Source organism: Pleurodeles waltl, chromosome 7 (genome assembly GCF_031143425.1).
Source record: "Pleurodeles waltl isolate 20211129_DDA chromosome 7, aPleWal1.hap1.20221129, whole genome shotgun sequence".
Classification (NCBI taxonomy): domain Eukaryota; kingdom Metazoa; phylum Chordata; class Amphibia; order Caudata; family Salamandridae; genus Pleurodeles; species Pleurodeles waltl.
Genome location: NC_090446.1, coordinates 692590438 through 692602945, shown reverse-complemented (window position 1 = coordinate 692602945; position 12508 = coordinate 692590438). Strand labels below are relative to the sequence as shown.

Genomic DNA, 12508 nt, shown 5'->3' with positions numbered 1-12508 from the left:
TCTACTTTATTCTAGCATGTATGGATAACTTTAGCATAGAGTGGGTGTTAATAAATTATTCATGCAGTGGGATAGTGTTTAGAAGATAAGGCAATATGACGTTAAATATTTCTGTGTTCCGATTTGCTAATGAAATTATACATTTGTTCACACCATGATGTTTCTGCAGTCTTGTTAATTGTATATGCAAAAATAATACATAAAAACACTCGATTTTGGGGGTGATCCAGAGACTTTTCTGTACTACTAGGGATGCTATCTGTTTCTGTCCCGATTTTGCTGCGCATTTGGGATTTAACACTATCTCCGATTCATTGAAAACTGAGGGCTTTCAGTGGAGGTACAATTTGGGGTGTCAAAATTGTGTGGTCCGCCACACCCTTAAAATTCTAAGGCACGGAATATAAACCCATTGAATGTGGAGCAAATATACATTCCATATGTTATCCTATCTAACTATATAATCAATTACAACACCACAGCTAACCTTATGCTTTGACAGAAAAACAACTTGTTTGCTTAGTCAAAGTTCTGTTTTTTCTTTATGTATGAATCTGCAGTTGCGTGGCAACATTAGAGGTGAATTCTAGTGTTCTGAAATTAGGTTGTACTTTAGACATTGCACCAAGATGCCGCGAGAGTTCACAGTGCACTCTAAAAATATGAAATAAATGTATATTGGCGTTTTACGTTACATTTTATTTCCCATTGCTGCCAAGCGGCCCCATACCATCGGCGACTCGTTCAACTTGTTCTAACTTTTAAACCAACGGCGATTTGCATGTTTAGATTTTGAATTCACGTTAAAGTTGTTAAAAATGAAACTATAAATTAAAGGCAGGACCACTGGAATACTGCGATTATGCATCCGCGGCGGTTTTCGCATCATTATAGATTTGCCGCATTTTCCACCTAACCCATCACCTACTGCATAATCTGCAGATTTCAACAGAAAACATTGTTTCTAGCTCAAACGTTAAAAAAGTTACTAAAAACTCATCGACGCCTGTTGCTGCGCAGTGGAAGGACGTTTGTAAAGGTTGACTTGTCACTTTTCTGTATCTTATTGCTGTATTTAAGTGTTTAACTGGCACTCATAAATTGCACCTAATTACCAGACCGTTTTAAGTTTAAAAATGACAGAATAATGAAGAATATTCAAAAATGTGCCGCATAGTTTGCCTTTCCTTGCCACACAATTTATTATATCCTACTGCATAATTTGGCCCTGTCCTGCGGCATAATTCCAGTGACCCTAGTTAAAGGATACAAGGTGCTGTAGGGTTAAATGCAGACGTTATATGACATACGAGTTTTCAAGCCATGCCCGTATCCGCCAATGCTGCTACAGCTCACATATGGTCCAGTCTTCGATATTAAGCACCATGCGCTAGCTGGTCGTGCCACGTTTTAAAGGAGACCGATTCTGCTGCGCGTGATTTTTTAACAACACCCAACAAATGGCAAGAGCTGCTGCGGCACTGAAGACGCAGGGGCAACTCAACTACCCATAGTTAAGATAACTGAAAGTAATTAAGGCTGTAAGTAATTAATCGACAAAATACACAATTATATGACTTAGTGTTGGCGTTCTGTAAGGACGTGCAAACATATTCTTGATCGGTCACGCAAAATAATAAATCGACATATTTCGGAAGCTACTTTGATGCCACTTAGAAGCACGTTAAGGTCACAGGTTTAGGAGACATAAACGTTAGATTGCTTGACGTCTCACTACAGGGCATAAACAGTGTTTGTTTTTCTGCGTGGGGAGATGAGGGGCCTAGTCCCACAGTAGCCGCCGCATTGGCATTTTGCCAAAATAGCCAGTTTCTTCTTGTAGTCGGCAACATAGCGTAAAAGTGCGTCACGGTCAAAGATTTTGGACATCCACCCCACCCTCTTATAAGGATATGGATTATTAAAAAAAAAAAAAAAAAAAAAAAAAAAAAGGTTAAAACGGTAACAGAACTAAAACACAAAGGCCCTGTTTACATTTACTGGAGTTCCACAACTTGCAAAGTTTTGCACGGACAGGCAAACAACACGGAAATGTTTAACTTTTATGCAAGGCAAAGGTGTACACAAAGTAGGTATATTTCTATTATGTGGGTAATATGCAAGTAAAAACATTTAGTTCGCACAGGATAGACCGTGAGGGAGAAGAATGAAAACATCTCAAAAGGGGTAACTGCGGTAAGGGACTTCACGAAGCCAAAACAAGCTGTAACTTGTTTATTTGACTCGTTGTTATCACCCACGGCATTTTAAGACAAAATATGGACAGTATGTGACCCGGTCTAACATGCTAACGTGTAGGGTTAGCTTAAAAAAAGTTAACATGCAAGGAGAGTGATGAAAAAAGTAACGTTTCCGCGTTTGGTAAAGATGTCTTGCTGAAAGGAGGTCAGGCAACAACACTTGGAAACCAATGTCATCCCTCACCAAGGTTTAGGAGGCCAATGTCACGCCTCCCCAAGATTTAGGAGGCCAATGTCACCCCTCCCCTAGATTTAGGAGGCCAATGTCACCCTTCCCCAAGATTTAGGAGGCCACTGTCACCCCTCCCCAAAATTTAGGAGGCCAATGTCACCCCTCCCCAAAATTTAGGAGGCCAATGTCACCCCTCCCCAAAATTTAGGAGGCCAATGTCACCCCTCCCCAAGATTTAGGAGGCCAATGTCACCCCTCCCCAAGATTTAGGAGCCTGTCACCCCTCGCCAAGATTGAGGAGGCCTTAAAATCTCCTAGAATGACAGCAAGTTTCATTCACTCACTGGCCTAGAAAAGGAGGGGGGGTATATTGACAGCTTGAAGAAAAAATACGGTAGTGACATTATGTTGGAAAGCAGCTAAGAACTTTCTTCCAAGGGGGTACACTACTCTGTCGCTACTGCATTAACAATCTAAACCCAGAAATGTATCACGATTTAAATTATATACATTTGTGAACAACTGGGGACTGTGTTTAAATCAGAGAGACAAACGAAAAAAAAATAATGATGGATACAGGGGAATAGTGGAAAGCGAACAAACACCCGAGTAAAAGGAGAGACAAAGTTAAAAAAAATAAGAAAAAGGCACAGGCAAGCGAAAGAGAATTCAATCTATATGCGAGAAAAACACACAATTGCGGCGTAAAGAGAAGATGAAAGAGGAAACAAAGCGAGAAAGGAAGAAAATGTGGCTGCATGGAAAGCTAACTAAAGTAGAGAACAGCAGAAAGAATGAAAAGTAAAATTGGAATGATACAGCTCGTTTCCTTCGTGAAAATGCACTAAGATGTCGGGAACTAACTGGGGAAGCCAGTGACAGCATGCGCTTGTGTCAGCTAGCTGCGCGTGTGTGAGGATGGGCGGAGGTGAGTGAGAGTGACATTTAAAAGAGCCCTCCCTTATCCGCCTCCTGGCCAGAAAAAGTAGAAGTTGAGAATGGCGTTCAACTTGCCTTCCCGGTGAACATTTCTGCCTCCCGTGACAACCCCCGTGACAGTTGTCAGACCCTATTTACCTTGGATAAACTGCGGCTCATAAGGCGCATTTACAGGTCGTCGCAGAAATGCTAGTGAAGTACGCCGGGAAGGTGCTAGCGCTGCTTCCTCTCCCGGACCCACAGGGGGCCTGGGTCTTCGGGTGAGCCCGAGTCGCCCCTCACTCGCTCTTGGGACGCTTCAGCCTTTCGCAGTTACAGCAGCCACTCCGTCGCTCAGCCTCCGGCCTGTCTCTCGTCGCCAGCCATCTTGATGCAGAAGCCTAAAGGGGCTGGGCGGCGGCTTCAGCCCGAGACTCAGACAGCGCCGGAAGCCCGATAGCGCCATCTTGGTGAAGGTGTGGGCTGGCCCACTCCTGCAATTGCTGTCAGAGTCTCCAGTAAACAGCAGCGAGGGAAGGAAATGAAGCGCTGCATCTCTGACTCATATTATCCCCGAGGTTTACAGTCAGCACTCAGTGAGTGTCTTTGGTGCTCCCACCCCGTCCATTCCTTCCAGCAAAAGGAAGAGACAGCACTTCGAAAGTCTACATATTTTTGCCTTTTAAACATTCCAAGCATCTTGTTTTAATTGTAATTTATTTTCCTTTCTGACACACCGAGTTGTTAAAATTACTGCACCAAGCTGCACAGTGATGATTCACAAACTAGCTTGTAAAGTCATGTTCTCTTTTACAGTGAAGTTCTCCGGTTCCTGTTTAAGCAGGCACTTCCACTTCTGGCAGCTCGGAGCAACGGGTTAGGTGTAAAAGTTCCTAATGCGTTGGGTAGGGTTCCTGCGTGAGGCGTAAATTCAGACAACGCTATGTCAACGCAACCGTCACGGGTTCCACGTCCTTGACCCAGGACCACTTCCAGTCCACGATTAGGTCGTGCCTACCTATTGTTGACTTTTCAAGAACTGCTAAAGGCTTGCAGCCTGTCCATTATTCACCATTGGCTAGCTTTATTCTGACTGTTGCTGGCTTGCTTCCATGGCATTCCTGGCATGGCATTCCTTGACCCAGCTTGTCCATTTTGTGTCCGTCCTAAACTTGGATTTTATTGTGACAACAGATGTTATCTGATTCCAAATGTATCTTTAATAGGACATGGACATGTGCACAATTGCTTTCTTTATGTGATAGGGTTTTCTGACAAATGTCATTTTAAAAATATTTTTCATGCGTGCAGAGATTAACTGATTTGCTCAGAATCACAGGAGTGTTGTGATAACACCTACAAAGCATTGGCAAAAGCAGTGAGTCTCATCTTTGAGAGTATTGGCTCTGCCATTGCCATTTGTTCATGCTGTACAACATGGGCATTGCCGACTTTGACAATGATTTGTAGCCATGCTGTATAGCAGTGTGGCTGCTGTGCAGCATGGCTAATAATAATAATAACATAAACAAGGACTGGTATGCATCCAGCTCTAATGTGTGTTTGAAAAAAGGCCCTAGCCCTGGCTGCGTCATATCGTTTTTTAAAATTGTTTTTTTGGTCACATTGCAAAGTATCTGTGCTGCTGTACAACATGGCTGCAAAACATTGCCAAAGCAAATATTTCTCATAGGCTGGACCTATTGGCTTTGGAAATCCTTGTTTTTCTTTTTGTTTGAGGACTTCAAGAGAGTACATGTGTTTCCAGCTCTGTCCATCTCTCCTCCAGGGGCTCCCCTGAAATTGTCCACTGCGCTCCTAGTTTTTTTCTCATGCTTCTTCTCACTCTCATGTGCTTCTCCCCCATGCCCGTGTTGGTCCCACCGTTATGTGCTTCCTCCGCTCCCCTTTTGCTGTCATTTGTGTGCTTCTTGCTATCTCTATTATGCTTCTGCCCCCACTCTGCATTCCTGTCTCCATGTGTGTGCTTCTCCCATAATGCCAGCACCCTTATGTGATGTTGTTCCCCTCCTTGCCCCCGCAGTCCCTTGTTATAATTTGCCATTTAGCCCTAAAAAAATCATCGGAACTGATTTTGATCTTGGCAGTTTTACTGTCTAGCTGCGTCAGACCTGAAAAGACGTATTTGTAGATGCATTGCGGCTAAGCCAAAGACCGCCACAATGGAGTTTACTCTGTTGTGCCCGCTGCATCCTGAAGCCGACGCAGTGGACTCCAATGCTGACGATTAGCACTCCGTCGCCATCCTGACAGTGGCATCCCTTCAAGCATATTTAGTTCACACAGTTGTGCTGGCGGTGTGTCAGCCACTGGCCCATGACGGCGTGAGTCCGTCGCGGGACCCATTCAGTATAGTACCATGGCTGTGGCTATTGGTTGGATGCTAGTAGCCCACACCTGTTGCAAATTGGACACTTGTGAACACCTGCAAAACACACTATAAAACACATTCCATTTCAGACCATGATCCTTTGCCATTCCACTGCAGAAGGCCAGCCAACTCCATCACAAAGGAGACCGTTTTTTTATTCGGTTTACCTCTCCCTCTGTGTCTTTTTTTGTTGAATCTTATTTTCTTACAGTAACATTCATTTTTCAGCACTAGTTTTGTTTAGATATATTTCACAATGACAGGGAGAATATCCCTGTTTCACAGAGTGAGAATTGTCTGTCTTGGCGGATGAAATCATTAGAGTAGAGCCACAATTGTTTGGAGCACAAGTCCAAAATACTAGAATTTCCCTGAAAAGGCACATGTGGGCCAAAATAGTTGCCATAGTCAATGCAGTAGCTATTAACCTGCGCACGCAGGAGGAGATTAGGAACAGGTGAAATGATCTGCATGGGAAGGATCGTTCACTGGCCTCCAAGCATCACCCAGAGTCTCAGTGGACTGGTGGTGGTTCTCCTCTCCCACCATTACAACTCTTTCACAGGGAGGAGAAGGTCTTGCACATCCTCCATCCTGAAGGCTTGAATGGACTTTCTGGTGGAGTGAAGACTGGTAAGTCAGACCTATGTATGTCCCCCTAATCTCCAATGGAGACCTTACCTTAAGATAGAGGTTTAGAATGCTGCAATAATCTTAGCAACACAGAGATATCTAATAAAACAAAATCTGTTGTGTCTTTCAAATTATCAGCAGCATGGGTGTAGCTCTACTTCTAACATAATGTAATATGGATAGTCAGATAGTGTGTTGTTCCCGATGCATCATTCCTTGCATGGGCTCTGCCCATTGCTGTCAAGCAATGTATGGTGTTGAGCTTCTAACAGGACCAAAACTACATCCATTTTCACAGGAGAGTATGGTGATCCTAATTTGTAATTTCACCTATAATGTTATATCTATATGTGTGTACCAGTTGCAAAAGTGTTTTCGTCTCTAAGTTAATCTTTGAAAGTCTTTTTGTATAACTTATTTTTCAAACAAGTAGTGTCTGTGGTGTCGGCAGATGTCTACAACTACCATGATGCTCTGTTTTTGGATCTGAAAAACAATAGTGAAATGTAATGTTGTTACACTGTTCTTTACTTCCATATGCATACACATTTTTTAAAAAACAAGTGCATTTGACAGTCACCATGTAATGTTATGGATTTAAATATCAATTCTTGTGTATCTCAACCATGTTGACACCTGCTCATAGCTACACTGAATTGATGAAAATGCTTGCATTATTTATTGTCTGTTGGATCCACGATATCCAGAAATGTGTTGTGGCATGCTAAACAGGATTAGTTGCCACACACAAGTGAAATTTCACTGTCCATATGATGATCAATTACAGTATCATGTACGTTATGAAAGACTTTGTATCCAATGTTTTGCAGCCAGCTAGGCTTTGGAATGGTTCAGTACTCCAGTCTACTCACCTCTGTGTTGGGTTCAGTATCTGTAACGTGTAACCTACAAATCTGAACTAGCACTTTGGCATTTTCGGCTATCTCTACAAGGTCATCACTGGAGTTGTGATCTGTGTGAATTAGTCTGCATGGGTAAACCAATGAAAATAACACAAAGACTCAAGCAGTCAATCTCACTCTTTCTACGTTTTAGGCTGGCCCTTTTGTAGACGCACACATCAAATGCACAAACTATATTTTAATCACATATCCCCTGTATCCTTCACAGGTACAACCACCCAGCCCAGTGCACCATCATCTGCCAGCCAAGACACCTCCACTCCAGCCCAGGATCAAGCCTTCATTGAGGACTCAAGTGCTGCAAGTCCAGATGATGAGGAGCAAGCTGGTCCATCTAGTCTGTCTGGCCACACAGCTCCTGTGAGTCAAACCCAGTCCTCAGCTACATGACTTCAGCAGGAGGACCCCCCTCCACTTCCTGTGCACCAAGAACCAGCACACCAGTCCTGTGCTCCCTAGTCCTGGCTACTGTTGAGCCACCAACAACTCAGCCTCCAGTTCTGCCAGGATGCGATGGTTTAGGGCACACTTCAGGGGTACAAGCTAGTGGGGGTAGCTGTCATGGGAATGGTATGGGGCCAGCCAAGGGAGGCCACTGGGGTTTTAGTTAGCCGGACAAACCTTGACCAAGTCTTGGGATCAGTCCAAAGACGTGATGGGCCATGTGCTAAATGAGCTCTGGGACATTAAGCAGATGCAGAGGGAGAATAATTTGGAGCTGCAGAATATCATTTTCAAATTGTGCTCCTTGACTGGGGTGATGTATTACATTTATCACATTATGCGCAGGGCTTTTCCAGTCCCTCTGCCCCGATCTGTTGTCCCTCAACATCTGGCCAAAGTACAACACTGACAGCCACAGACAGGGAGGCCCTGTCACAGGATGAGCCTGCCCATACCACCCCAATCCCTGCACCTGTGACCCCCTCCCCCTGGAGCGGACCGTCATCTGGACCAGCAGCAGAGGATGGCAAGACCAACACCACCACCTACAAGAGATGCAGAACATAATTTCCTCCTTGTGTGGCTACCATTCACTCTGCAGACTGTTTAATGGCCACGTTTACATTTTCAGAGGACAGTAGTATTTTGGACATTGGACTTCAGACTTTATTTGGCTCTACTACCATGTTTCCATCCACCATGTTTGACTTGTTTTAGTTTATTTCATCGTATTTCATTTCACCTCACATTTGTGTTTTTTCCATCATAATAAATGTAACGGGCACAGAGTACAAGACTCATGTTTGATTATTTGTGGCATTTCATTCATCATGTCCATTTTCCACCCTAATGTTGTGAAAACTATAGAACATCCATTTAGGAAAACAATGTTGCAATTACAAAGCGGAAACATGTCAACAAATTTAATGAAAGTAAACAAACTCCACTGAGATTGTATGTGGAACATATAAATGTGCAAACAGGTCCTTGTAGAAATGGAGTCTGGGTTACAAAAGCACTTCCAACCCCCATATCTGTGACATTCAGTGTTATGTGCTCCATTAAATTGATACTGTGGAAGAAAGGGAACAAATTAAATAGGCATACTATCACTTATGCATGACCTCAGTTGGAGCCTTACATCCTGCCCTCACAACAGGAATCCTAGATCAATAACACCAATAGTCTACATCATGGCAGTGACAACATTTGAGGCCACATGACCAATGAAAGGACACTGTGGCAATATCTAGCACAATGACACATTCACCATTCAGTGGTGCGCTAACAAAAGGCTCTATCACCTGTGATGAAACAGATCAACAGCTACCTCCACAGTCCCCAAGCTACAGATTTAGCCAATGTGAAGGGAGAACAGTATGCCAAGGCTTGACATACACATGTCGTTTTAGCAGCTCTAGTGGCACATATTGCCTTGATGGGAGCATCACACAAAAAAACAGGTCAGATACAATGTTCAGAACTGCCAAGCTATCAGAGTGCAAGTTGTCTTTGGAAAAGATTTGTCCATCCCAAGTGTGTGTCTGCCCCATGGTCAATACATGTACACTTTGTACTTCAATAGGGCAGCATATCACAGCAAATGTCACAAAGTTGAAATGTCTAAATGAATATGACATGGTGAAGGACCTGAAACAAAATAACAAGTGAAAATAATTTTACCACATATTAAATTGAACACAATTGACAAGTCATGAGGACACACATACTTAGCAAAAACACATTTAATCTATGTTAATGACCACATAACCCAAAGTAAGGAAACTCTGATCCACTAACATCTTTGCATTGATCTTTCCTGCACTGACCATTCCTAATAACCATAGCAGACAGCTATGTACCCTAGGGCACAAGTTGTATTGACATTAGAGCTTAAAATTTATAAAGATAAATTTACACTCGAGTGAAGAAGTGGGCAATCACGTATTGATGTAAGTCAACTCCTTCTTCACCACTGTCATCTTCATGGGGCATTTCAACATCCTCACCCGGGGCTCATCACAGTCACCCTCCTCTGCAATTATAGGGATGTCTCTCCTCAGGGCAATGTTATGGAGAATGCAGCAGGCAACCATGATTTGGCACACCTTATAGGGTGAGTAGAGGAAAGCTCCACCGATCTTGTCTAGGTACCTAACTGTAGCCTTTATGACCTGGGAAACCCACTCCACTGTCCTCCGTGTTCTTCCATGAGCATCATTGAAGCGGACTTCCCCTGGTGTTGTTGGATTCCTCAGCGATGCCAATAACCACGGTTGGCTGGGATATGCTGCATCTCCTATTCGGAAGCAACACATCAACAGATTACTCACATATCAAACCATTGTCCCTTCCTAAAGTAGGATTCAGGCTAAAGATCAACACGCAATGTCACACTTACCAACAAGCCAGCCCCCCTCTGGTCCAAGTTGTGATATCTGCATGGTTATATTGCTGTTCTGTAGTATGAATACATAATGTGTTGACCCAGGTAAGAGGGCACACACACACTTGAGATGTATAAGTCTGGTAAGCAGACAACTTGCACATTGATGGAGTGGAAGTTCTTCCGATAGCGGTAGACCTGTTCTCTGTTGTATGCTGGCACTAAGGCAATATGCGTGTCATCTATTGCTCAAACCACATGTGATATTCCACGCAAAGCATGAAATTCTCCCTTCACGATGGCTGAATCCTGTGCACAAGGAATTTGGATGTTTTTCATCAGAGAAGCAAGGACTTCTTGCAGCACACCACTGAATGTTGGCTAGGACATGCCCCCAGATACTTCCACAGTGTATTGAAAGGTGCCCGTGGCTACAAAATGCATGAGTTTTACTATTGGTGTTATGGCTGCTGGATTCCTATTGTGAGGCAGGAGATCAGGCTCTAACTACTGACACAAATCCAGGATAGTTTGCCTATTTAGAAAACATTGTTTATGATGTCCCTTTCGTCCATGGTAGCAAGGTCTTGAAAAGGCCGGAACATCTGAGGCTGTCATCTCCTACCCATGGCTGAGTTCAGACATGTGTATGCATGGAATATAAAAGATCAGGTGAAATTGTGCTCCATACTTTTATTGTCAATATATATCTGACTTGTGGGTAACAGTAGAACTGTCATTTGTAATACATGTACACACATTGACATCAAATATTTGGTCCACTAAGATCTTAAACATATTTAGTTTTCTTTGGTCATCATGTGCAAATAATACGTTTCAACTGTTTTATTTGCACCTACTTAAAAAAAAAAAGAAACCATCAACTGAGGTAGTACTTCCCCCGTGGTACTATTGTTGTCAAACACAGTCAGGGTTCACATTTTATCGTGTCATATCTTGCCAAGAAAAGTGTCGTTCATATCTGACATTTAGAAATGCACTAGCCTCCATTTTGAGTGCTGGTGACACAAAAACATTTGTAAAATGTGCAGCTTCACACTCTAAAATGGCTGACCTTGCCATTAGGGCACTGGCTACCTGACGGCCATCAGCAGAAGTTGACCACATAGTAGATGGTAACCTCCACAACGGGCTCTGCCATAGGCTAACATGTGTGACGGCTACATACAAAAGCCAATGGCTGTGTCCGTCTCCATCACAGAGCGCGTCAACCCTGTACTTGTATCCTGCATTGTGAAAAAAGTCTCACTTGCCTCGTAACACTGCAGTCATCATTATCAAACTTTTTGCTACTGCTACCAACCTCTGGGAGCTAGGATGCCAGGCAAAACAGGTGACAGGGCCCCTGCCTTCTCCCCTGAGGAGCTGAAGCTCATTGCCAGGGAGATTCCATCACTGTACAGCCAACTCCATGGGCCCCAGAGGAACAGGTACATGTCTGAATGGGGAATGTCTGACTGAGTAACCTCTCACTTTATGATTCACAAGGTATTTGGTTCTATTTGGTAATGTGGGTGGTGTTGTGCTTGGAGTTGACAGAATGATGTAGCTGGGACAGATTTTTGTTTGTGACCAATGTTTGAATTGTCTGTGCATGGCAATATTAAGTCTACTGACAGTAAAAGCTGTAATGTGTGTCCATGTAACACACAAATTCTATTTCATCACACAGACTGCAGGCCACCAGTAGCCAGTTTACTAGTAGTATGACTGACAACATGTGCCAATGTTGAAATGACAGTGATGTTGAGTGAAAAATGTGTAGGGTCTGGAGTTGTCTGATGCTGTACTGTCACGTGGGAGTCCAGCACAAATTGTGTATCAGTGTGCTCTCTATGGTTTAAACATGCCAAGGAGCAACATATAGGTAGAATTATTTTAGATCCAGCAAGTTTAGATGACACTGACTCACCTCATCCACCCCCAATCTGTCCCATTAAAACTCACTTTCATTCAAACAACCTACAAATCCCTGCTGTCATTGACACATAGTCTCATATCTTGCCCTCAGACACTGTATGTGAGCAGCCCCTCGTTTTGACTCTTGGGAGTTTAGGCAGGAAGCCAGTGTAGCTGTGAGTATGATTAGTTATAAGGATTGTACATGTGGTTTGGCCTTCAGTAGCTCACAATGATTTTGAGTGATCTGGCGTTGCTCACACAACAGGACTGGTTACGTAGTTCTAGCTAAGATGATGTAGGCCTGATAAGGTAACACGAGAAGTTAGCAAGTATTGATTGTGCACGAGATCACTGCAAATCAGTATTTCCACTCTGTCTATGACAGTTTTATGAAACAAATCTAGTGATTGTTTTATAAATGCATGTGTAAATTCGCAAAGAATAATGTCACAGCAG

General features: G+C 43.3%; 1 protein-coding gene across 1 annotated transcript in view; it reads right to left on the bottom strand.

Annotated features, from left to right (window-relative positions):
• Positions 1-3759, bottom strand: part of NR3C1 (nuclear receptor subfamily 3 group C member 1) — a 503133-nt gene extending 499374 nt beyond the window's left edge. The window contains exon 1 of the mRNA XM_069244696.1: positions 3511-3759. The gene's annotated coding sequence lies outside the window, so the exon portion shown is untranslated. The remainder of the gene's footprint in view (positions 1-3510) is intronic.
• Positions 3760-12508: the final 8749 nt, after the last annotated feature.